General features: G+C 46.5%; 1 long non-coding RNA gene across 1 annotated transcript in view; it reads right to left on the reverse strand.

Moving 5' to 3' along the window:
• The window catches only part of LOC143690773 (uncharacterized), a 115,475-nt gene extending 101,759 nt beyond the window's left edge, over positions 1-13,716 (reverse strand). Inside the window, exon 1 of the long non-coding RNA XR_013179179.1 lies at positions 13,523-13,716. This is a non-coding gene — a long non-coding RNA (uncharacterized LOC143690773). The remainder of the gene's footprint in view (positions 1-13,522) is intronic.
• Between the last annotated feature and the right edge of the window lie 11,276 nt (positions 13,717-24,992).

Consider the following 24,992-nt stretch of genomic DNA (forward strand, 5'->3'; position numbering starts at 1 on the left):
GAGCACAGTCAGATTTGCACTTTAAACAAATCACTCTTATCACTGGGTGAAGAGAGTTTTAAAGGCGATGAGAGCGAAGCAAGGGGACTAACTGAATCAGCAGATTAGAGTCCAAACAGGACAACTGTGAGCCTGGACTGGGATTGCTGAGTTGAAGAAGAGAGGAGTGACCTGGGAGACGATAAATTCCAGGTAGTCAGTGACAGAATGTGAAGGAGAGGAAGAGTGAAGTATGACTCCCAGAATTTCTGTCTTGGGATTAGGGTACATCACAACACCCTCAACTGATATGAGAAACTCTGAACAATAAGCAGACTTATAAAGGAAGAAGGTGAGTTCATTCCTAGCCATGTGGAACTTGAGATCTCTGTAGGACTCATGTGGAGGTGTCCAAAAGGAACTGGAAATGTGAGAGATGGAAAATCTTGTAGAGCAAACAAAAAAGAGGATGGAGATGAGTAAACTTGGTGAGAGCATTTTCAGTGGTGGGTAAGGAAGTGAAGTTGGAGAGTGTAGGGAAGCTGCAGAGTCACAGAATCAATTTCCTTGGGATGTGAGAGAGTCGAGAGTGCTTTTGGAACACGGGGAAGAGGTGGGGTGAACCTCGAGGGATGTGAGGCCAGGGATGGGTGTAGCCCTGGTGGCCTTGAGGAGGAAGGAGCAGCTCATTCTTGGCTTCTGAAGAGGGCGGAGATGACTTGGCATATTGGGACAAGGGGGAACAAGTTGAGGAGTGTGCTTTGATCTCCTTTATGAAGACTGGGCTTAATGCAAGTTACCTAGGTAATTAGGTTGCTGCCAACATGATCAGGTAAGAGAATTGTAGAAAGATAAACTAATTCTAAGTGTAATCTTGTTATCTCTCTCCATTTGCTATGTACATGCATCAGTTACACACCAAATGCCATGGGGGAGAAAAGTCCTCTCAGGTCTGGCAACAACAATTCTTTTACTGAGAATCATCAAAACTGAGATGATAAACCACTACGATAAAGCCATTGAACATCAAACACCATGCAGACTTTGGCTATCCCAATGTATAATCATTAAAATCCATGAAAACAAAATAAAAAATTGCTGCTCATCTGATAAAGAGAACCTCTGGCTTTGGGTCCTATTCTTACAAATACCACCAAACTCAAGAACCGAAACATAAACTTTAATTTCCTGAAGGAAAAGCACATCCCCCTGTACAGGGCCAACTGAAAATGCCTTTGAGGCAGATATTTGAGGGCATTATGAAGACTTTGATGTCCTGAGAAATTTCAAGCTTGAAAGATCAAGAGACAAGAAGAAACAAACATATCCAATATTTCCAGGAACCAAGGGATCAGTCTGTTCATTTGACCAAGTGGAGACTTACAAAAGCCTTGGTATCTAGGTTGTATCCAAAACGGATAGCACAAGCCTGTGGGCTTTTAAAACCTGTGACGGGGGCAGTGCAAGAGTAGCCCAGTGGTAGAATTCTTGTCTGCCAAGCGGGAGACCCAGGTTTGATTTCCCGGACCATGCACCTCCCCCCAAAAAAATCCTTTAAAACCTATGACTAACTTTGAACAGGATTCCTAGAGAAGGTATAGGGTTCACAAATGGGTGTTAGGCTCTACCATGTCAGCCCCATTCATTAAGTTTCCACCTCTGCATAATGTGGTGCAGGCGCTATAATGAGAGAGGGCAGACTTGGAGCCCACCTGCCAGGGGCCTACAGTCCAGGACACACTACAAGGCAACGACAGCACCCAATCCACCCGGGGACCATGGGGAATACAAGAGGTAATCAGGTAAAGCATTCAGTCCAATGCTCAGCACAGAGCACAGCTGAGCTGTCCCCTCCCACTCCCTGTGATGAGGCAGTGAAGGCTCTTCCCATCAGCAGCACTCCAGAGAGAGGAACAGAGAGGAGGCAAGAGAAGAGCACAGGGCCTGGCACCTAGTACATCCCCGAAAACCAAATCCAGCCCTTCAGTGAGTCATGCAAATTTTTGGCGTGGAGGCCACACTCCTCCCGAGCTCTGCTTGTTGGGCTAGTGATGAAGTCAGTCTCTGGGTAGGGTCTGACTGTGCTCCAGGCGCACGCTGTTAAATTGCCATGTCCTCTTAACAGGAGGGGCTGGGGGGCTGGGGGTCTTAAAGGAAGAAGATCCAAGTGAATGCGACTTTGACCTTTCTGGACAAACGAAGCTGTGAATGCTACCAAGGCTGGGAGTCAAAACGCATGACGTCGTCTGGGCGCAAAAGGAGCAAATTACTCATTGGGCAGGGGCTGAGCACTTAAGTGTCCAAATGACAGGCAGTGTCTTCTTCCTGGTTCCCCCTCCCCCCCTTTTTACCCTCTGCATAAGATGCTTTATACATTTGAAATTCAAAGGCAGGCTTTGGACAAAAGAGAAGCTGTTCCATTCAGAGAGTGTGTACTTGTCGGAACAAGCCATTTGCCGGAAGTTCTGATGGGGAAGGGCAAGCAGCCATGGGAAGGCTTACCCCACTGTCCTTGGGCAATGGCAGGGCACCAGGACACCTCCCCACTCCTGGTAATCAGAGGAAGGACATTCTTCTACTATTACCAGCCCCTCCACCGCCACCAAAACAAGCTGTGCCTTTCTCTTTCCCATATGCCTGCGCCGAGAAGCAGGTGTGGTCTATTGCAGCAAGTTTGCATCAACGAAAAACACATTCCTGGACTCCTTAATTCAGTTTTGACATGTGCAGTTCCTGAGGCCTGAATGACGCCAGGCCTCCTGGTCAGTCCCTGTTTACCGGTCCACCCAGCCCACTCATTCATCAGATAAAGACTGAGCCTTTGTGATGCGCCTCCTGTCAGCCCCAGGAGGAGTGCCGAGGGCAGCAGAGGCTGCCCCAGGCTGGCGATGTAGCCTGCCAGGATATCATGTATGAAACCTGCCCCTCCTTGCCCCCCTACCACCACCACCTCCGTGTCAGCTCCTTCTCTTGGAGAAAATCAAGCAAGATAACACCATTGGGAATGGTTGGGGGAGTGGGGGTATGGAGCTCATTTTTATTGGAGAAGGTCTCTCTAAGGAAGTGACTCTTGAGCTGAGGCCCAAGTGATGATCGGCAAGGACATCGGACTGCTGGTCTCCTGAAGAGAAGTACCCAAAAGAGAGCCACGATAGAGGATCCATTTTACTAGTGGGAGAGGAGGCAATTTCCTGAACTCATCAACCCACATGCACACCGGTCCAGAACATGGGAGACAGGTTCCCAGCACTGGGCCCCAACCATGAGGGCTTCCTCCTTAGAGGCAGAGCAGTTGACATGCTTCCACTTAGGGGGAAGCGGGGCACAATTCAGGTTCCTCCACAAAAAAGGAAAAGACCAGCTATTTTAGGAGGAGAAGTCTTCCCTGCAAGGACCGTGGTGGCTCAAGGTTGGTCTGATTTCTTTAGGGGACGCCAGATGATCAGAGCTGCAGGTCCTCCAGTCAGTCCTGCCAGCATTCAGGTGACAAGTCAGACCACTCCTACTGATGTTCAGCTCGTGGGTGTGAACCCCCACATGGCATTTGGGTTCCTTCTCCTAAAGAGGGGCTACTTTAGGCAGAGCCAGGGTCCCGGAGCTCTGGTCCACTGGGCTTGGCTGCCTCATACATCCTAGTTTCCAGAAACTCCCCATCTCCCTGCCTTATGGAAAAGGTGCCAGGCCACACCTCTGTGTGCTCCTTGAAGTGACGAATGACCTTGATTCACATTGGTGAAGTAATAGCTTTCAGTCTCAACATTCTCATCCATTAGTCACATTGCAACACAGCATTCTGTAGGGCAGAACTAGTTCCCAGGAGCCAGCTCAGGGAATTTCAAGCACCTCCCTGGTTGGGCTCCCCAAATGTGTCACACTCACACAATCAGCCCAGATGCCTAGAAATGCCTTGGCTCACTGCCACCAAAGGCCCAACAATGTGGATTTGGGAAAGGGTGGGAGTTGAGGCTAGAGAAATGGGGCTCATTCCCAGTTGTCCCCTTGCTACAGGACTTCAGGCAGATAGCCTAACCTTTCTGAGATTCTGTGTCAACATCTATAAATTGGCAATAATGATACAAGCTGTGGGTAAAACCAAGTGGGAAAATAATCCTGAAAGCATTTTGTAAGCAGTAAGACACCACATCAGTGATAGCGGTTCCTTCTGGCAGAAAAATTGACGGTGATGAGTGAACACTTGAGTCTTTACCCAGGGAATTATTGGGGCCTGAGAACTGATGGCCCTGAATCCATTTCAGGGGCATGAAGAGACCACCTTTTAAGACAATGTTTCGAGTGTAGTGGCAAGTAAACTTTCTTGTGTAAAATCCAGGCCACCTTGTAAAGCTTTATAAGATGGCAGTGAGTTCACATAGATGTAAATATCACAACACATCCTTTGCCCCAAAAATAATTTCTTGGAAACCCAGAATTTGAACTTGCATGGCTAGGAGTTGAGTTCATAGTGGTGAGATGAAGTAGATGTTAATTTCTAGTGCTCTCTAATGCCATCTTAGGCTCAGGCCATCTGCCCTGATGCAAGCATTTTATTGCTTCCAATTTATATGAAGGGAGACAAATTAACAATATTTTCAAGGCAACATGCCAAGTCAGTGGTCAGAAAGAATCTCAGCCCTCCTGCCTAGTGGTCACCTCCTTGGTCAATGGCTCTGGCCACTCATAGGGGCCTGTCCTATTCAGAAGTCCTCTTCTTAAAAGAAATTAATAAGCTTTTACAATTCCATTTTACCAACCAAAAGAGAGTCAAGACCTGAGTCCTTTGTTTCCCACACAGGTAATAAAATTGGTTAAATTATGATACCCAAGGACAAGCCACCACGAATTTGGACGTGAATGGCAGTGGGCTGGATAGAAAAGGACAAGCAGGCTGGTTTTTTTGTAGAAGGGTGTTTTCTGCCTCATATACACAAAACTTGGCTGGTCTCCTTTCCCATATTGTTAATCAACATTAACATTCAAGGAGGAGGAGTCTTATTCTTCTTGAAAAATGCGGGGGTATTGAGTACTGGAAGCCTCAGGTCAGTGCAAAACCAACCACAGTAGACCCCTCCACCTTTCCTCTCTATTATCTGTGGAGGAGAGTTTCCAAAATGCTGGGACCCAGCGCTACTCGCAGCCACTTAGGAGTAGGTATCTCAAACTTAGCATGTCCAAAACAGTCCTCTTGATTCTCCTGTACACAAGCTCTTCCCCAGCTTAATCAACAGCTCAATTTTCTAGCCAATTGCTCAAGAAAAGACTTCTAAGTCATCCTTAATTCCTCATTCCTTCAAGCCCCACATCCGGGACTTGAAAAGTATGTCATTACCACCTTCACAATAAATCCTGAATCGGATCGCCTCCCCTTCATTCAGAATCCTACACGACGGCCCCATGGTCAACAAGGTCCTCCCTACATAAGCACAGCCCTGCTCACCCAGTCCTCTAACTCTACCTCCTGCCACAATCTAGGCGTAGAGCCCTTCTTTCTAACCTGTGAGAGCCAGCCACCTTATTCCCCTCTCAGGGCTTTTGCACTAGCTTTTCCCTCTTCCTGAAATACTTGTCTGCAGGTTAGGCACCTTCTCATCACTCAGGGTCAGCTTATGTAGGCTTCTTCCGTGATCCCCTGTCCAAAGCTGTTCCTCCCCTCTAACCAATGTCTACCACATTGCTCATTTTGATGTTCCCTGTGTCACATATCACCATCTGAAATGATTTCTTTTCAAGTGTTTCTTGTCTCTCTCCTCCAGTAGCAGCACCATGTCACGTCTTCTTCACCACTGAATCCCTGGGGCCTGGGCCAATTTCTACAACAGAACAGCGTGGTCAAAAAGTATTTGTTGACTACCTAGAAGAGTCCAGTAAATTCAACCAAACTTAGCATATTAAAGTACACTGATGCCTCCTGGGGTCAACGGCCAAGTTCAACACATCATACCTCAGAGCCTATGACCAAGCTTCTGCCATCAGCTCCCAGCCCTGTGCTGAGGGAGCTGCCTTGAGTCTCTTCCACCTATGGCCTCCTTCTCTGCTGGAACCACCCCAACTCCCTGCAGGAGTTGATGACAGTGCAGGGTTGGCCTTTTTGCCAGGCAGAGATGCCAGCCCTCTGTGCCCCAGAGCCTCAGGCAGGAGAGCACCTTCTCCCTTTCCTGGCCTCACCACCAGGATGGGCAAGCTTTTCAATTTCCCCATCGCTAAGACAGGGACAAAGAATGCTTTGTCACCCCACCTACTTCTCACGGGTGTTATGAAACGACTGTTTGCTCAGAAAACACTTTGAGCAACGCAGGTAAAAGGTGCCTGTGGCTCAGATGACGCCTGCTGCATTTAATCCAGGCCAGGGAAGGCTGTGCCAACTAGTCATCGGGTCACCACCACATCAGCCAGAGGGATGGGAGGCCCAGAGGTTCGGGAGCCCCTCCCGTGTCACCAAGCCTGTCTTCCATGCCGTGGTCCCGGAATATGCCCACGGGGTGTGTGTGCATTCCTGGGGCCGCCTTACCCACCGATTTCAGCAGAATCTGAGCTCCCCCCGGGCTGGACTGTGGCCGCTGAACCCTCACCCTGCCCTTTAGTCAGGAAGGAGAGCTGAGGGTTACCTGGGGATAACCTGTCTGAGTTCATGCCAGGTGGGGCTGGGCTGCGGCTTCCACGCCAGCCTGACAGGCAGAGAGCTGGGAACAAAGGAGAGCTGTCTTGGCTCCCAGCCTGGGGAGGGCAGATCCTAACCTGCAGCCACGCCGGTGCCCCTCATCGGCCCCGGGGCATGAAGACTGCAGCAGGGACGGCAGCCACCACATCACCGTGACAACCACGTTTGGCAAATGTCACCCTGTCCAGAAGAGGAGACGGCCCCGGGCCTGAGCCCCTGGATCCTGGTGCTGGCCTGTGCAGCCTGAGGTTGAGGATGGAGAAGAGCCGCAACGGTCAGGTCAAAGTCCCCTCCTAAGTCAACATTCCAGCCTCAGCTTCTGACCGCATGTCAGACTCAGAGCCCAAACAGGTCTGTCTCCCCACAGCAGCCACCCGGCTGCTGCTGCTTCCAAATAAACCATGCTCCCTAAAGGGGATGGCAAGGCACTGAGCAGACAGTGAACCACCGACAGCATGTACGTTTAATTATAACTCGCCCGGATGGGTAGGGCTGGCTATATGCAGTATGTCTGCCTGTTACTAATTATATTTATTTTAAAACGAAGGGGAGGGGGGAATCTTCTGAAGATGAGTCAGGAAAAAAAAAAAAAGCCTTCGTTGTTATGAGAGCAGGAGAAAGCCTCCTGAGGGTGTATGTAGCACACCACTGTCACGGCCTGACAATGGAAAACCTGCAGGCCCGGCCAACCAAACCCCGTCAACACCTAATGATAGCTCTCCTGGCCCAGAGGTCCTTCAAGTCGGTGCCTGAACTGCATACCAAACCACAATCAATATGAAAGGTGTGCTCCCTCTTGGTTGAGGCCGCCGTTTCAGAGGCCGCCGTTTCAGAGCCCGGCTGAGCACCTTATCCCAGTGAGACTGTGCAATTCAGCATCTGCCGTCACGTTAACTGGGAGGCGGCGTTTCCAGCTAAAACACAGCAAAGGTTTTTTCCCTCATCAAAGGAAAAGCATTGGAACCAGATGGCTCAAATGAAAAGGCTCCATCTTCAGCCTCCATATCACCAACAGTGTTATTAACAACAATGCTGCAAACAATAAAATAAAAAATAACAACGCCGCGAATGCCACAGATCCAAAGAGAACACCTCGAAATCTGAACCAGTCACCAGAAGTCAATGACGCTCTTAGAAGGTGATCAGATTTGACTGTGCTGCCTCATTTCAGCTGGACTCAGGCCTCAGACACACGTGTGGAGTCACACCCACACCTGGCTGCATATTTGGCGGCTGCAGATGTTCTGTGCCCGCGTTTGTTTGGGGGCACCTGCCCATCAGGCCCGCTCAGACTGGGAGGGGCTCCTGCGAGACTGCACAGCACCCCCCGCCCCCACCCCGGCCGTCTCCTCCCCAGATAAACATTCATGGAGTCAGAAAAAAAGCGAAGGACTCAACTCAGGCTAACACAACTGCCAAGAGAAGCTATTCAAAGCAAGAGTGTTTTGGAACAGGTTTTCCAATAATTTTTTGCTAATAATCCCACATGTTTTGTTTGCTTTCCTCCAGGATGGCTGCACTGTTTTGGAAAAGGAAGGGGAAGGAAAAAATGTGAGTTCATTCCTCAGTCTTTTAACTAGTTCTCCATAGACAGAGCCTGGGGGAGCTGTGGGCCACAGGACAGGGCCATATTAGCCACGCTGCACAGTAGGATTGAAAATTGAAGCTTGTCGACCACATATGCCCTTTTCAGACGTCTGCAGGAAAACCGGGCTTAACGATGAAACAGTGTTGAAGGATCCAGAAGAGGACTGGTTTCTCTACCCCCACCGCACACCCCCTTCCCTCAGCAAGAAAATATTTTCAAGGCTGGTTATTTTTGGCATCGATTTCCCTGTTTATCCAGGCAAGGATGAATTGTTAAATCAGTTTATCCATAGAGAAGGCACAAAATGCATCTCAGTAACTCAAAATGAGGAACACAGGAAAGAGCTATGATAGCAGCCAACACATGTGAAAAGGTTTTTTCACATGTATTATTTTATCTGTGACTCATGGTAACCCCACGAAGCAAATGGTAGGGTGCCCATTTTACAGATAAGATTCTGAGAGGTTTAATTGGCAAACCCAAGGTCACCCCACCCACTCCCGAAGACCAAGTCCATTTCCCTGCTATATGCTGTCTTAGCAATCTATACTTCTCCTCTATTGCTATAACCACCATTGTAAGCAAAAGCTATTTGTCTAATGAGTTGGTCAAGCCTGTTTCCCCCGACATACATGAAAAAAATCCATGAAGACAATGACTTGTCCTGTTGACAGATGTACCGAGTGCCTTGGACACAGTGGCTTTGCTGTATGTTCTTGTTCAATGAAGGAATGAACAAAAAACTCCTGTTCTGAAGAAGGAAAGGAGACCTAAAAGAGAAGTGTAGCAACCTCAAACATACTGGCTAAGAAGCAACATGCTCCATTTTGAACTCAGTGGCACAAACCCCACCCCTTGCCTAAAGTTAAGCAAGCACTGTGGCCTGAGGACCTAGCTACTGGGCAGAGAAGCCGCCTTTGCATTTCCTATTAAGATACTGTACAACATGTACAGGGAGTTGTGTTCCCCATTCTGAGATGGGGCACAAGCACCCTTTTGACGGATAATCAAGGACTGAGAGAGCAGGACTTTATCCTGAAAGTAGCTTGGCAAGTTAGGGGCAGAGTTTGGATTCAGAGCGCTCCATCCTGCTGAGAATCCCCTGACCAGATCTGGTTCTCACTTCAATTGTCCAAACTTTGCCTCACAGAGACTATACCGAGCCTCAAAGCTTAGGGGCTTGACCACTGAGAAAGTCTCCATTCTCCCCACCCTGGCCTTCCCAGAACCCCCTGACACACGTACACATACCCCTCTCAAGTTTGGCTTAAGAGGACTGGGAGCCTAAGGATAAGGAAAACAGAAGAACCAGCAGAAAAGGGAGAATGGAAGGAGAGAAGGGAACGTCCAATCTACCTCACCAAAACTGATTTTACTCTAGACAGGTTTGTTGGGGTTTTGTTTGTCTATTTTTATCCTGGTTTAAAGTACAAGCATTTGCTAAGTGCTCATTGTATACCTGGCTCTACCCTAAGCCACTGGGACTACACAGAAAAACACTGAGGCCTGTCCCTCAAAATCTCACAGTCTAGTGGTGATATTGGGTCGGTAAGCCCAATAGTAAAGATGCCCAAGGTTTTGAAGCACAGAAATACCAACTACAACAGTCCACCATTCCTGGGTTTTCCGGCTCTTCCAAATCAGTATGAGGATGTTGGGCAGTTCCAGCCTTAAGCAAAGCCAGTTCCTCCCTTTTGGCCTCTTAATTTCTAATTCTGCTAGGTCAAGGTATATGAGACAGTGTTCATAATAAACCACCCTTAATAAGACCACATTTGGTTCCTAGGTCACACAAAGTCAAGGTTGAAAATTTGACTTAGCACAATTCTTTTCCTCTGGCTCATTGGATCTGCAGCATAAATGACAATTTCAGGGCCCAGGAGACTCAGGGCTGCTTGTGAGTACAATGTATAACACGCATCAGAGAATATCCAGACAACATCCAGAGACTCAACTTACCAGACCACACAGAGCACGTGAAAATTTGTCTCCCATCACAACTTCTCTCTAATGCTATTTGACTACAATATCTCATATGGCTTTATTCTTAGAGTTACATTTTAAATGACAAAGTTTAACAACTATAACTTAAGGCCTTCTAAAATTGGCAGCAGGAAAAATGAACTAAGGAAGTAATAGAAAAAAACCCAAGTGAAGCCACTCTATATTATGCACAATTTCTGTTTTTTTCTCTCCTTCCCAATCGTGTATGTGTGTTTTCAAATGATAGAAAATATTTTCCAGATACACTGTCCTTGTGTTCCCAAGCACATATTTACGTCAAGTTTATAAAAAGCAGCTGCAAACAGAGTTGACTGAAAGGAGTGTTCTTGCTGTTTGCCTTCCAGAAGGTGCTTTATGCATCATGCCCCTGAAGGAAAGTGAACTGGAGAAATGTTAGCCTCTTATTATTCTATGCTTTCAGATTACACTTAATATTTGCAAGGTGCTTGACTAACATTTATCATCCTTTTTAGTCACTCAAACTCCTCACACAGATACAAAAAGAGAAAGCATTTCAAAATTCATTTCACAAATATCTGGATGGCCTTAGAAGAGCAGAGTGATTAGAGCATAATCAGCAGTTTTCTGAAATATTTAGAATATACACTAGAGCCCTCCATGGGTAAGTTTATGTCAAATGTCTTTCCACCTACTCATTCTGGTTCAGTAAAGCAATCTTTTCCATCAGTCTAAGAGTCCCTAATCCTTTCCCCTAACCGCCCTATGCTCTCCCCCACTTCTGCCCTATAAGAAACTCCAGCCTCTATTTTGATGTGCTCTTGGTTCACCACCACCCACTTTCCAACACCCTGGGAAATCCTGAGCGGCTGTCACCTCTTGCACCCAGATGCAAACCCTCCCACTGATTTTCTCACTGGCCTTGGGTGGGGCCTCCACTTACCTCCCTCCCCCACCACAGTCTCAGTGAAGAACAATAATTTCCTGCTTTGTAGCTCTCCTGGGGGTGACTAATTGGTTAATCTTGGGAAGGCCCTTTGAAGATGAAAAGCCTGATCTGACTCATGGGGTTGAGGGCATGCACCTGCCCCAGTCTGGGCCTGGGCCTGAGTCAGCAGAGAATGACCTTCCTCGTCCAAGCCAGCTGGAGACCTGACTTGGGTCTGCTGCTCAAGGTCAGGGTGGGCTCTTGGGAGGGGATGTGGAGAGCACATCTATTGTCCCTCAAGAGGAAACCTGAAGTCCATGGAGGCATGTGGGACATTGGGTTTGGAGCCACGTCCCTTTGGCATTTGTCTTCAAATAACATTGCCAAGAGGGCAGCACACACAAGGAATATCAGTCAAGACAAGATTTCCTGGTAATTGTTTGGGAAAAATGCTTTTCTCCCAAGTGTTGGCATTTTCTACTTGCTCCAAAGGAAGGGAGGCCAGGGACTCAAGCTGGGGGTGGGGGGGAATGCAGCACTGTGGAACCTGTGTCTGGGGTGTAAGGTCTATGGCAGCTCTGCTTTCTCTTTATCCTCTAACTCATGGGTTTCTCAGTATGTTGCCCCACTCCTCTCACAGAGAAAAAGGAAGTGGCAGCAAGAATTGGGGTACCAGAGACCAAAACAAGTGGATGGAAAGCAAGGATGTTGAAGACCACACCCTCACCCACCCTTGACCCTGCCGAGGGGGATTTTGATATGGTGGCAGCTGGGAAGCCAAGAACAGAAAGCTTTTAAGCTGTGCAACATAATGCCAAGATTCTGTTCCAAGAGACCCCACTTCCTGCTCTCTCTGCACATTCTTTCCATTCTTTTGGTTCACCTTCCCCCACTGATTCCTCTTGGCTCAACCTCTCTGCTCTCTCCACTGCTATTTTCTTTTTTCTTAAAAAAAAAAAAAAAAAAAAAAGTCATGTGGCCAGAAGCATTCCAGGCATCTCTGCTTTCTCTTTCAGATCCCCATGTTCTCATAAGTCGTTCATGGCTTTTTCTCCTCCTCTCTACTACCTAGAACTCCAGAGACTCCACTCACTAACTTAAATCGCACAGAATGAGAACAAATCCAAAAAAATAAGATGGAAGACCTGAACATGAGGGTGGGAAAGAGGGCATATGGGTTACTCTATCTTTCCACCCAGTCAGGGGAAGGTTTGCAGAGTGGGGAGAAGCAAATCAGCAGTAACAGTCTATGAAATGATTTTCTTCTATTCTGTTTTGAAGGAGGTGGGTGGAAGTGACAGTTTGGAGATGATTGGAGTTGGGGTGGGGGGCAGGAGCCTGCTTCAGGAGAACCAGCCTCTTTTCTCCAGTTGTAACAGTGCCATCAAGTGGCTCAGCGAGCAGGCGCAGGGCAGAGCTTCTGGACAGCCGAACTGACTCACCAAGAGGACAGAGGGAGTGCGTCTTTGTAAAGGGTAGCAGCTCTAAACACCCTGCTAATCGCCAATGGCCAGCCTCTACCTCCTCTCAGCTATCTGGTGAAACACCTTCCCCAGAACAGGTCTGCAAGGAGGTGGAGAAGATACACCCAGTCAAGTCTGCCAAGTTCCTCCCAGGTTCTTTCTTAGTTGTAGCATTTTTGCCCACACATGAAGACATTGTTATGAAGTGTTAGGACAAAATCCACAGCCCTAACAGTTGCAAAAGCACATTTTTAAATTGAGACATGGTCAATGTGCTACAGACCCCACGTCTGTGTTTAGAGGATTGCTGAGAATGGGTTGGGGTGCTGAACAAGACTTGAGCACACCAACTTCTGACCAAGGATATAAACATTTTTCTTGCATATCACTCGTTTTAAATGCATTCCTTTTTTTGTTTATTCGTTTTAACTCTGCAAATCGAAATCATCTCACCTTAGAAACACTAAAGCAGTTGTATCTCTAAAGAAAGGAACGTAAAAAAAAAAAACAAAGATTTCCTCAGCAATGCGTGGTTTGGTGAACTGGGAATCAGGAAGTAGAGCAAGGAGGAGTGAGAACATTCCACGAGGAGCCCAGAACCTCGGGTGCTGGTCCCAGCGCTGACACTACTGGCCGTAAACCCCTGAGGTGATGTCACTCTCTGCGCCTCATTTTTCTCTGATGAAAATAAGGAGTGGAAACAGATCTGTGGTTTCCATAACTGCGCCCCTCAGCCCTATCGGGGACCACAGAGTGCATGGGACTTTGCCCCACTGTCAACTCTGTTACCAGAAGAGCTGTGCTTTCATCCTCCTTCCATGTTCGGCTTTTGGGTACGATTTTATGTGAACGGAGAGTTGGGCAGGGCCCGAGCCACTTTTGGATGGGTCCTCCCTGTCCGGGACTCTCACCGTCCACCAACGCCCGCAGAGGTAAGGCCCTAATACCGTGTTTATAATGCATGATCCCAGGCCCTGCGTGCCGCTGATTTCACAAGCCGTGGACACCTGCCCCTGATAAGACAATCAGATTCTCTCCTCCAGGAACGTGAAGCTGGGTCTAGGAGACACGGTAGTTTCTGTTGGAGCCTGAACCGGAAGAGCACGAACGCGGAGGCGGAAGCGGAAGGAGCCATCGTCGGCAGGGGACAGCCATCTTTGATCACGTGACTGCGGACGCCCAGCGCCGGATCGCGGCTTTCCGGTTCCTGGTTCGAGTCCCTCTCCGGACCCAGGACAGCCTCCCTGTAGACACCATGGTCTCTTAAAAATTTCCCCCATTTTCCTTAGACTTGTTTCAGAGGGCTCTGTTAAAAGTTTTTAAAAGCACCAGAGGAGATCATCTGAAATCCTCTTCTCAGCTCTAAGAAATAATAAATGTGGAAGATCAGCACAGCCCAGTGCGGTGCACCTCATCTTCCCGGGGCTGCACCCGGTTTGTGAAATTAAAGAGTCATTTCTAAATCAACTGTGTAATCTTATTAATTAAAATGTTTGATACTGTAGGACACTTAATGACTTAGTAAATATTGACATTATCACTTCCATTATTGATGTGTTCAAGCGGTTTAGAAGTCATATTTTCCATCACTGTGAAGTTCGGAAACATTTTATGGTTCAGATCTACTTGAACCACATCCTTCAATAACACCTAATGCTTCTTTAAATTTATTTGTCCTGAAATTGTCCATGCACTGATTAGGGATCTACAAGTATCTCTTTACTCTTTTGGTCTGTTCATGTATTCTCTTAGTTGCTCTGAGAGTTACCAAAAGAGCTTACAGGGTGTTCTACTTTGCTAGCTGCCAGAATGCAATATACCAGAAATGGAATGGTTTTTTTAAAAGGGAATTTAATAAGTTCCCCAGTTTACAGTTCTAAGGCTGAGAAAATGTCCCAATTAAAGCAAGTCTATTAAAATATCCAAATTAAGTCACCAACAAGAGGTCACCCTAACTCAAGAAAGGCTGATGAAGTTCAGGGTTTCTCTCTGCTGGAAAGGCATGTGACATGGTGCCATCTGCTAGCTTCCTTTCCAGGCGTCTTGCTTCAGGAAGCTCCCAGGGGACGTTCTCTGTCTTCATCTCCAAAGATTGCTGGCTGGTGGAACTGTGGTTCTCCCATCTGTTGTGGTTCTGTGGCTCTCTCCTCATTTTCAAAAGACACTCTCTCCAAAATGTCTCCTCTTTTATAGGATTCAATAAACTAATCAAGACTCAAGTAAAGTAGGTGGAGACAGGTCTCCAGCTAATCAAGTTTAATACCTACAATTGATTGAGTCACATCTCTGTGGAGATAACCTAATCAAGTTTCCAACCTATAGTGCTGAATAGGGATTAAAAGAAATCATTGCTCCCACAAAATTGATTAGGATTAAAGCATGGCTTTTCTATGATACATAAATCCTTTCAAACTGGCACAAAGGGTAAAGTTTGAAGAACTCATCATTTTAAGTGCATAATACTCTTTTTTCAATTATGGTTATATATATGGTATATATATATTTTTTTTATGTCACATACATGACATAAAATTTTACATTTGAATCATGTTTAAGTGTATTATTCAGTGGCATTAATTACCATCAACACAGTCTATTACCAAAACTTTTTCATCACCCCCAACAGAAACTGTACCCAGTAAGCAATGACTCCCCTTTTCCCTCCCCCAACTCCTGATAACCTCTGACCTGCTGTCTGTCTCTATGAATTTGCTTATTCTAGATAGCCACATAAGTGGAAACATACAATATTTGTCCTTTTGTGTCTGGCATATTTCATGTAGCATAATGTTTTCAAGACACATCCATGTTATCACATGTATCAAGAATTTCATTCCTTTCTATGGCTGAATATCCCACTGTATGGATACACCACATTTTGTTTATCCATTCATCCATCAATGGACACTTAGGTTGCTTCTACTTTTTGGCTATATTGGATAATGCTGCTATGATCATTGGTGTGCAAGTATTAAGTGTATATTTCATAATTAGTTTTTCTTACATTTCAGAAGGACCGGTGCATCACCCATAGCAGATCAAAGAGTCACATATTCTCAGTTTGTGAAAAGACCGCTGAGGTACTTCAACCCAGTACATGTAAAACTTTGGGTCACAACCCAGTAGTGGATACTGAAACTACTATTTTAGAACTTAAATCTATCAACATGTGTCACATGCAACAAAGTTTTGTAAAAACAGATTCCAGTTCTATAAACATGTGTGTGTCCTGGATCAAAATGTCAAATGTGTGTCTCACTGTGGGTCTCACTCAAAATGCCAGGTGGCCTTTGTGTAGGGGAGGTGGGGGGACTCTCAAGGGGCCAGCATGAGTACTATGCAGTGTTCAGTGTGGACAGCACAAATTAAACACATCGAAGCCAAAAAGAAAAAAAAAAGTCAGGTGGCCCACCCACCCACCCTTCTACTCCTCTCCCCTTTTTGTCCTCACCGCTCAACCTCACCCAGCACACCTGCATGTATTCCAATGCACCCAGAGGCCCTTATGCATCATTCCACTTGCTTGCAATTTCACAAATAGCCTCTATAGTGGCAAGAACATAGGAAGACAGTAAATCACTGATTTCCTTTCCTCAGCTTGCTAACTCTGCAGTTGGCCAGTGCCTGTCACGTTCGATTTCCCAGAGTGCAACTGTTTGCATCTTGCTTTTGTTTTTTTGACAGTGGGGTGGGAGGTCAGGTTTCTGGTGGAACCAGTACCTTGGTATGGTATTAGCATAGCATTGGTAGCACTATTACATTTGCACAGCTTTTTACAACTACAAAGTGTCCTCACCCACTGTGGCAATGAACTTTTGGCAATACAGGGATGCTCGCTGACTGTGATGGCCAGGTGTACACAATAACAGAGAAAAGTGAAAACGTACTCTTTCAAGTGGTTTTTTTGTTTGTTCATTTACATAATGCGAAATGCCTATTTGACTTCACTTTTTGCTTTGTTTTGTTTTCACTGAAATGTCTGAACCACAGGATCATTTTTAGCCTTGTATAGTGTAGTATCGCACTACTCACGGTGTGGACTGGGGTCCTGCACTTTACCTTAGAAAGGTAAAACCCCAGGACCAGTGAATCTGAATCTGCATCTTAACAAGACCCCCCAGAGCTTCACGTGCATGTGTCAGTTAAAGTTTGAGGAGCAGGTATAGACAGGCAATTTGGAAATGCTGGTCTACTGACTGACGTAAGTCTATGCAGTTTTCATTGGTCTGTAGTGAAACTGCCAACGTGAGATTTAGCCGTGCTTGGGAAGGACCACCTTTAATCTGATTTTATTCCCTTCCTATGACCCTTTTTTTTTTTTTGGCATTAAAATGTGCTTTTTGTTTTAGGATATAATAGTTCTTATGATTGTAGATGGTACTTTCTTGTGGGGGGGGGGGGGGGGAGAATGTCTTCACCAGGCAAAATAAAACTTGGTTACCTATGTTTGCCCTGTTCTTCTAATTTTACTAGTCCCTGAATCCTAGAGTCTGGGGAAACTAGTAAAACCAAAGCCAGGAGAGTATGTCTCGCCGATTTCTGTGCCATCATAAGCAGAACTGGAATGCCGTGTCAATGTTAAGATTCTGGGTGCGGCGATTTTGTTTGTCAATCATTCATAGTTCTGGAAACTCCAAACTTTCAGCTGCATTTAGCACATCCAGAGACTAACAGGTTCTGTACAAGTGCATGTGCTTGCAAGAAGCCAAACGGCACTCTTCAGCCATAGCAAACTGGCTGGATATGAAATCTTACGAACACAACACGGGCGCTTATGCCAGCCTAACAGCTATAAGAGAAAAGTTGGTGGATCCAGATATCTGGATGGGGGGGTAAGTTGAAATTCTCTGCATGGGTTTTGTATTGTTTTTTGCAACTGTTCCATAAGTTTGAAGTTATTTCAAACGAAAAAGTTTATTTAAGTTAAAAAAAAAAAAAAAAAAGGACTATAAGAAGACAGCCTCCGTGGTGGGGGGGACCCAGTTTGTTTTCTCCAACATTCTCTCCTGAGAACTAGAAGTCTTGTTATAAGCAGGAAACTAAGCAGAAGGCGAAGAAATCATGCAGTGGGGTTAATAGAGGTGATTTTCCTAAATAAATGAAGTGCTCAGAGGGATTCTGTGACACTCTGGGAAGAACAAACTAGAGTTTGGAACAGTGAGGATGAAAGAAGACGGGGAAGCAGCTGGAAGACCCCCCCCTTCCCCTGTCCCCCTCCCTCCCCCCTAAACCACCGGGCTCAGTCTCCGAGAGGCCACCAAGCAGTCTCGGTCCTCCCAAACCACCTTCGCCCTACAGGGCTCAGCATCCCATCCCTGCAAAGATGCGAGGCCCTGGACCTTCCCACTGGGCCTTCCCGAGGGCACAGCCCTCCCTTTCCCGGTCCCGGGATTCTCAGCATTCCAAAGCCTGGCACGTAACAAAGGCAGTGTTTGTGGCATTTCAAAACAAGCCTGGAAACTTTTAAATGTCAAAATGAATGATGTGGAAAAACTTGTGGGAGAAGCGAAGAAGCAGAAGCTGAGCTGAGAAAATGGAAAGGAGGGGTGGAGGCATGGGGGGTGGACCAGAGAGACCGCTGGTTAGCAAGTCTGTGGGGCTCAAAAGTCTTTTAATAAAAGGGATACTCAGAAGCAGAAAAACATCTTGAGCTGTCATGAGAATCAGTGATGTGGCAAAAATGCGAAGATTAATGTGGTCTCGGCGGGGAAAGCTGGGGTGCGTGTGATTGATTTTATCGGGGAATGCTGTCTGAGGGGGCAAGCCTCTGATTTCCAAAAAGGACATCACAGAGGAGGGAACACAGTTTTGCAGTCCGAGCCACACGGCCTTGGGGACCCAGGCTCAGCATCTGAAGACACACGCATCTTCCTCTTGCCGAGAGAAAGAGGCCCCCGAGGAGCAGGAAGTTTCCCCGCACTGAAAGTCAGGGTTGTCATTCAGCTCCCATCTTCCACATCATTCCCTCAGGAGGAGAAGGGACGCTCCGGCCTCGCAAAGCCCTTCAGCACTTTGGGAACCTGGGATCCAGCCTGTTCTCTGCCCCTGGGTAGCTCAGGCAAGTCAAGACCGCTCCGGCCTCCGTTTTCTCATTTTTGAGATGACAGGCCTGGGCTGGATCGTGGTGGCATTCCCCTTGGATGCCAAGATTCTATGGTTCTCAGAAATGAGAATCCTACTGTTTAACCTGCTGATCAGGAAACACACGCTTACAGTTCCACAGCACGTCCCAACTCACAGTGTACTCTCACATGCATCATCGCATCTCAGCTGTGGAGCAACCTTGCACATGAAAAAGTTCCCATTTAATAGATGAGAAAACTGAGGCCAAGAGAGGTACAGGGTTACTCGGAGCCAAGTGTAAGTCAGTGCCCTTTCTACCACCTCAGCTGCCACGAAGGGAGGCATGGGTCCTTTCCAGGGTGGGCCCAGGCCAGGGCTGAGGAATTTTGGTTGTGTGTGTGTCTGGCCAACCCTGGACCCTTATCAACTCCCACCCACTTTTGTTGCTCAGCTCCACTCCCTGCACAAGCTCCATGGCTTTGAGAGTCTTCCCCAGCTTTAGTGAACGCGAGGAGAGGAACTGAGTCTGTTTTCCATGATGCTTCCCCTCATTGACGTTGAAGAGACACTCGGGACTTCCTGCCTCTCCTGACCCCAGTGCTCCCCTCCTGAATCCCTTCCATAATTCCCGCTATTCCCATGGAATCTGCCGCGTCCCCAGCCTCCAACCCCACCTCAGCCCCAGTACAGGGGGTCAGCTTCACCCCAGAAAGGACTGGGATGGGCTCCCTTTACTGATCACCTCCCAGACACAGAGTCCTCCTCACCGCCCCCGCCCCCCATCCTGGTGATTGTGGGGCTGGGGGTGGGGAGGAGGGGGGGCCCAGAATACCTCCTGGGGAACCACTGCCTCTATCATATGTCACGAAAACATAGTCTGGTGTCCACGTCAAGAATGGAAACCAGCATATCGCAGCCCCATGCTCACAAAAGGAGCTGCCACAAAGGCTGGGGACCTGGATGTCTGATGTCATTGCGAAGAGTTTAGAAGCCACTGAACTTAAAAGTGCAGGTTCCTGATCTTTAAAGAACCACTGCCACACACTGGCAACGAGAAGGAAATAGTCATCCCTGGGACGGTGTGCCTGGAGGCCAGCCGTTGACTGTGGTACTTTTATGAGAGTGCCAAATCCAAACATAGCTGAGGCGAGGCTTGACTATAACGAGTCTCCTCCTCACCCTGGCCACGTGTCAGTGGGCAGCAAGGTGGTGGGGGTTAGACACAGTGGGCTGTCTTGTGGGACCAGGGCAGCTTCAAGGCCAGGGACTGAGGGAAAAGACAGGTGGACAGAGCTGTGAGGCCCTATGTCCTAGAAAGGCATGGAGGACGCCCCAGTGACGGACATGGAAGGCTTGGGCAGAGGCTCAGCTGCCGGCCTCAGGCCATGACCCCTCCTGGAAGGCAGAACGGACCCTGTGAGTCAGACGTCCCAGGACATTGGGAGTGTTACCTGCTCTCGGGGACACTCAGCTCCTTGATTGGAGGGTGCAGTCACAGCGTGGGCCGAGAGGACCGGGTTTCCTATTTGGGGAAGTTGGCGCTAACCTCTAGCGCATGGACCGGCCCCGGGTGAGCGCTCTGCAAAGGGCAGGCCAGCGGCCGCTGATCGGGTGCCTGGCCAGCGCCTGCGGACTCCCTCTTCTGTGGCCGTGGCTCCCGCCCAGGTCACATGCTGCCGCCCCATCACCACACCTGACCCAAGCAGCTGTCAGAATCCCTTCTCAGGAATTTGATCTGCTAAGAGATTTAGTGTCTCGCTAGAGGCTGCCAGGCACCATGTGATCGCGGGAGCTGTGAGCAGGCATAGCTTCCTCCGTGCGGACAAGGAAGCGGAGAAAGAATGTTTCGGCAGAAAGAAGCACTCGGTGACATAAAATGGTCTCCTGCATCGGGTGTTGCTGGGAGGGACCCCCTTCCAAGAAAGGATTCTCCAGAAGACAAAGACAATTGACCTGCAGGGGCATTCTGAAAAAAACAAACAACAAAGGGGAAAAATGGAATGCACCCTACGAGATGCCAGAAGAGCAATACACGGAGATAAACCGATTTTGGTCCAGCGTAGACAGCTTATCAGAATGGACAAGCACCCAGTACTCTATATATCTGCACCACCACCCCCCAATCTTTGAAGCCACCCCACACCCACACCATGTAAAACGAACACTTAACTTCAGTCAATCAAAACATTTCCTCACTTGCTTCTGCATTTCCCCCCTATAAGCTACCCCATTTCTACCCCCTTGTGAGCTCCTTTCCACATGCAGTTTGAATGCTGCCTGCTTCATGTATCGTAAACTGTTCAAACAAACTCCCATAAACATTATCTTGTCTAATTTTTTTTAACAGAGGTAAAACCAACACTAGGACAGGGATAAGAGGCATTCCCAGCTCCCCCTACCCCCCTTCAATTCTGCAAACTATCTGATACCTTTCCAGGGAACTCCTTTCCTACTTGAATTAACCAGGTTTGATATCTGGTATCTGCAATGAAAAACTAGTCCTGTGTGTTTTCACGTTGATTCTCATAACGTAACTCTGCAAGAGCAGCACTACCATTTGCATTTTACACTTGCAACATAAAGGCAAGCTCTCCCTCTCAAAACCTCAGCTCTGAACCTACACAATCTCCAAAGCCCACTGTCTTCAATACTGTGCTGTACTGCCACTCTGAGGCTAAATTTCCTCAAGTGTGAAGTAAGGGAATTGCACTAGATGAGGTCTTTCAGATCTAAATCTCTATTATTTGCCACTGCATGGCACTACACCCGTTCATGCCACTACACAAAGTAAAGCAAGAAAGTGGGGGAGGAGGAAGCGCCCGACCGGCTGTGAATCTTTTCCATCCAGAGCAAGCACAGTGCTGGGAACAGAGCAAACACTCCATCAAAATAGTTGCCCACCCTCATATGCCCCCTTCTTTACTCTCTTAGCAACTTGTGCACATTTCTCTCACGGCCCTAATCACACTTGGCTCTGGTCATCTGCTTTTATTCCATGTTTCCAGCTCCTTGAAGGGGAGAGGCCACTTGCCAGGCCATTTTTATCTGCTGCGAGACCTTGTGTACAGGTAAGTCCTCACTAACATTTGTTGAATGACTAAAAGAGCAAATGATGCACACAAAGGTAGATATCTACTAATACATGCTGAGAGAATTAAATACGGCACTAGGGAGGGTGGTGATTGTAGTTTGGGTGGAAATAATAAAACATAGAAGCCAGTTACTTGCAGTACCTAAACAGGACACTAGATGGCACCCAAGCACACTAATAAGATGCTTCTGAAACCAGCAGGTAGCCGGACTTCTAAGAGGCTGGCAGCGGGTGACACTTGTGATTTTCCGTGACAGGAGGTCTAGGCGCTCACACGGAGGAACCAGCGCAGGCAAGACACACGTGTTCAGCTGTTTCTCCAAAGTGGCAATGATCTTTTCTTTTTTATTTTTTTTAATTTTTAAATTTTTTTTAAAATGCCAAAAAACACCAAACAAACGCAAACATTCTTCACTTTCGATCGTTCCGTTCTACATGTATAATCAGTAATTCACAATATCATCACATACTTGCATATTCATCATCATGATCATTTCTTGGAACATTTGCATCAATTCAGAAAAAGAAATAAAAAAACAACAGAAAAAAAATCATACATAATACACCCCTTATCCCTCCCTTTCATTGATCACTAGCATTTCAATCTAAATTTACTTTAACATTTTTCCCTCTATTATTTATTTTTATTCCATATGTTCTACTTGTCTGTTGACAAGGTAGATAAAAGGAGCATCAGACACAAGGTTTTCACAATCACACAGTCACATTGTGAAAGCTATATCATTATACAATCATCTTCAAGAAACATGGCTACTGGAACACAGCTCTACATTTCCAGGCAGTCCCTTCCAGCCTCTCCGTTACATCTTGACTAACAAGGTGATATCTACTTAACGCGTAAGAATAACCTCCAGGACCTCCAGGACAACCTCTCGACTCTATTCGGAATTTCTCAGCCATTGACACTTTATTTTGTCTCATTTCACTCTCCCCTCTTTTGGTCGAGAAGGTTTTCTCCATCCCTGGATACTGAGTCTCGGCTCATTTTAGGATTTCTGTCCCACATTCCATAGTGGCAATGATCTTGCATGGAGACTGACTCTCTCTCTCTCTCCCTTTCCTCCCCACCCCCCACCCTGCCCCTATGATGAATGTAAGATGACAGGCTGGAGCCAAGACCTGTTTCCTCCCAGAGAAACCCAAAGGTTACACTTATACCCATCAGCATATCTTTCCCACGAGCGCCCCTCTCCCTGAGAAGGCGTGCAGGGGTGAGACTCATAATGGTGATGATAAGCTAAATTTCTGAGGGCACCATCCTAACCTATGGGGTTTTAAAAGCGTTTGCAGAATTTTAGTCTGTGTTTTAAAACTAACTGATGATTCCTAAAGGCCTGTGAATTTTTGCTTCAGCTGGAGATGAGTAATGTGGCGAGACAAAGGAAGAAGTTTTACTCTCCACAGCCGAATTCAGCTGAAATCACACATGGGAAAGAGTTATTCTCAAAATCACCAATTGGAGTTGCACTTACATTCCCATTGTCAACTGGAAACATTCTGAGTGTTTAAACCCAAAATCTCCCGAGTTCAGTACAATTGTTACAGCCTCTCTACTGAGGGATAGTCCCACATTTTGACCCAGACTCAGCAGTTTCATAAACGACCACTGGCTAGGGCAAGGCACAAATTAGGTTGAGCTGCTAAATTATTTTCTTTCACCATAAAACTGCAAACAGAATTGCCATCAGTAAAATGACTCATTGTTCTCCCCCCCTTTTTTTTAAGCAACTCTTCTCAGGAGGGACCTTCAATCTGTGTTTATGCACATTGTTGGTTAGCATAATATAAAAACCTATTGTTCCCCAATTACAAAATGGGAAAAAGACTTGAATAGACACCTCTCAGAGGAGGAAATACAAATGGCCACAAGGCACATGAAGAGATGCTCAATGTCCCTGGCCATTAGAGAAATGCAAATCAAAACCACAATGAGATATCATCTCACACCCACCAGAATGGCCATTATCAACAAAACAGAAAATGACAAGTGCTGGAGAGGATGCGGAGAAAGAGGCACACTTATCCACTGTGGGTGGGAATGTCAAATGGTGCAACCACCGTGGAAGGCAGTTTGGCGGTTCCTCAAAAAGTTGAATATAGAATTGCCATACGACCCAGCAATACCATTGCTGGGAATCTACTCAAAGGAATTAAGGGCAAAAACTCAAACGGACATTTGCACACCAATGTTTATAGCAGCGTTATTTACAATTGCAAAGAGATGGAAACAGTCAAAATGTCCATCAACAGACGAGTGGCTAAACAAACTGTGGTATATACATACGATGGAATATTATGCAGCTTTAAGGCAGGATAAACTTATGAACCATGTAATAACATGGATGGACCTAGAGAACATTATGCTGAGTGAGTCTAGCCAAAAACTAAAAGACAAATACTGTATGGTCCCAATGATGTGAATCGACACTCGAGAATAAACTTGGAATATGTCATTGGTAACAGAGTTCAGCAGGAGTTAGAAAGAGGGTAAGATAATGGGTAATTGGAGCTGATGGGATACAGACTGTGCAATAGGACTAGATACAAAAACTCAAAAATGGACAGCACAATAATACCTAATTGTAAAGTAATCATGTTAAAACACTGAATGAAGCTGCATCCGAGCTATAGGTTTTTGTTTTGTTTTGTTTCGTTTTTACTATTATTACTTTTATTTTTTTCTCTATATTAACATTCTATATCTTTTTCGGTTGTGTTGCTAGTTCTTCTAAACCGATGCAAATGTACTAAGAAACGATGATCATGCATCTATGTGATGATGTTAAGAATTAATGATTGCATATGTAGAATGGTATGATTTCTAAATGTTGGGTTAATTTCTTTTTTTCCGTTAATTAATAAAAAAAAACCTATTGTTCAAAGCAAAATTAAGCCATTTGTATTAGACTCACAAAAACTATTGGGGAAAAAATGCCCTTAATCATACGAGTTACACTCTTCTTTGCAAGCTAGTTTTTAAAAGCAAGGCTTCTACATATTCTGCATTGAAGACTGACGTAATGGGGTTTCTGTCTTGGAAAAAAAGCCTTGGCCACCTTTCCCTTGATCCATCTGAGAGAGAATGGAGGGAGAACACAGTTGAAAGTTCTTCAAAGTAAGGATGCCCTCCTGTGACGACATACCTCCTTAGACATAATTTTATTAGGCCATATCTTGCCTCCCCAACGAATGACTGAAATAGTCAAAATCGATTCTGGAGCAAGGATCATTATCTTGGAGAC

Source organism: Tamandua tetradactyla, chromosome 7, assembly GCF_023851605.1.
Source record: "Tamandua tetradactyla isolate mTamTet1 chromosome 7, mTamTet1.pri, whole genome shotgun sequence".
NCBI lineage: Eukaryota > Metazoa > Chordata > Mammalia > Pilosa > Myrmecophagidae > Tamandua > Tamandua tetradactyla.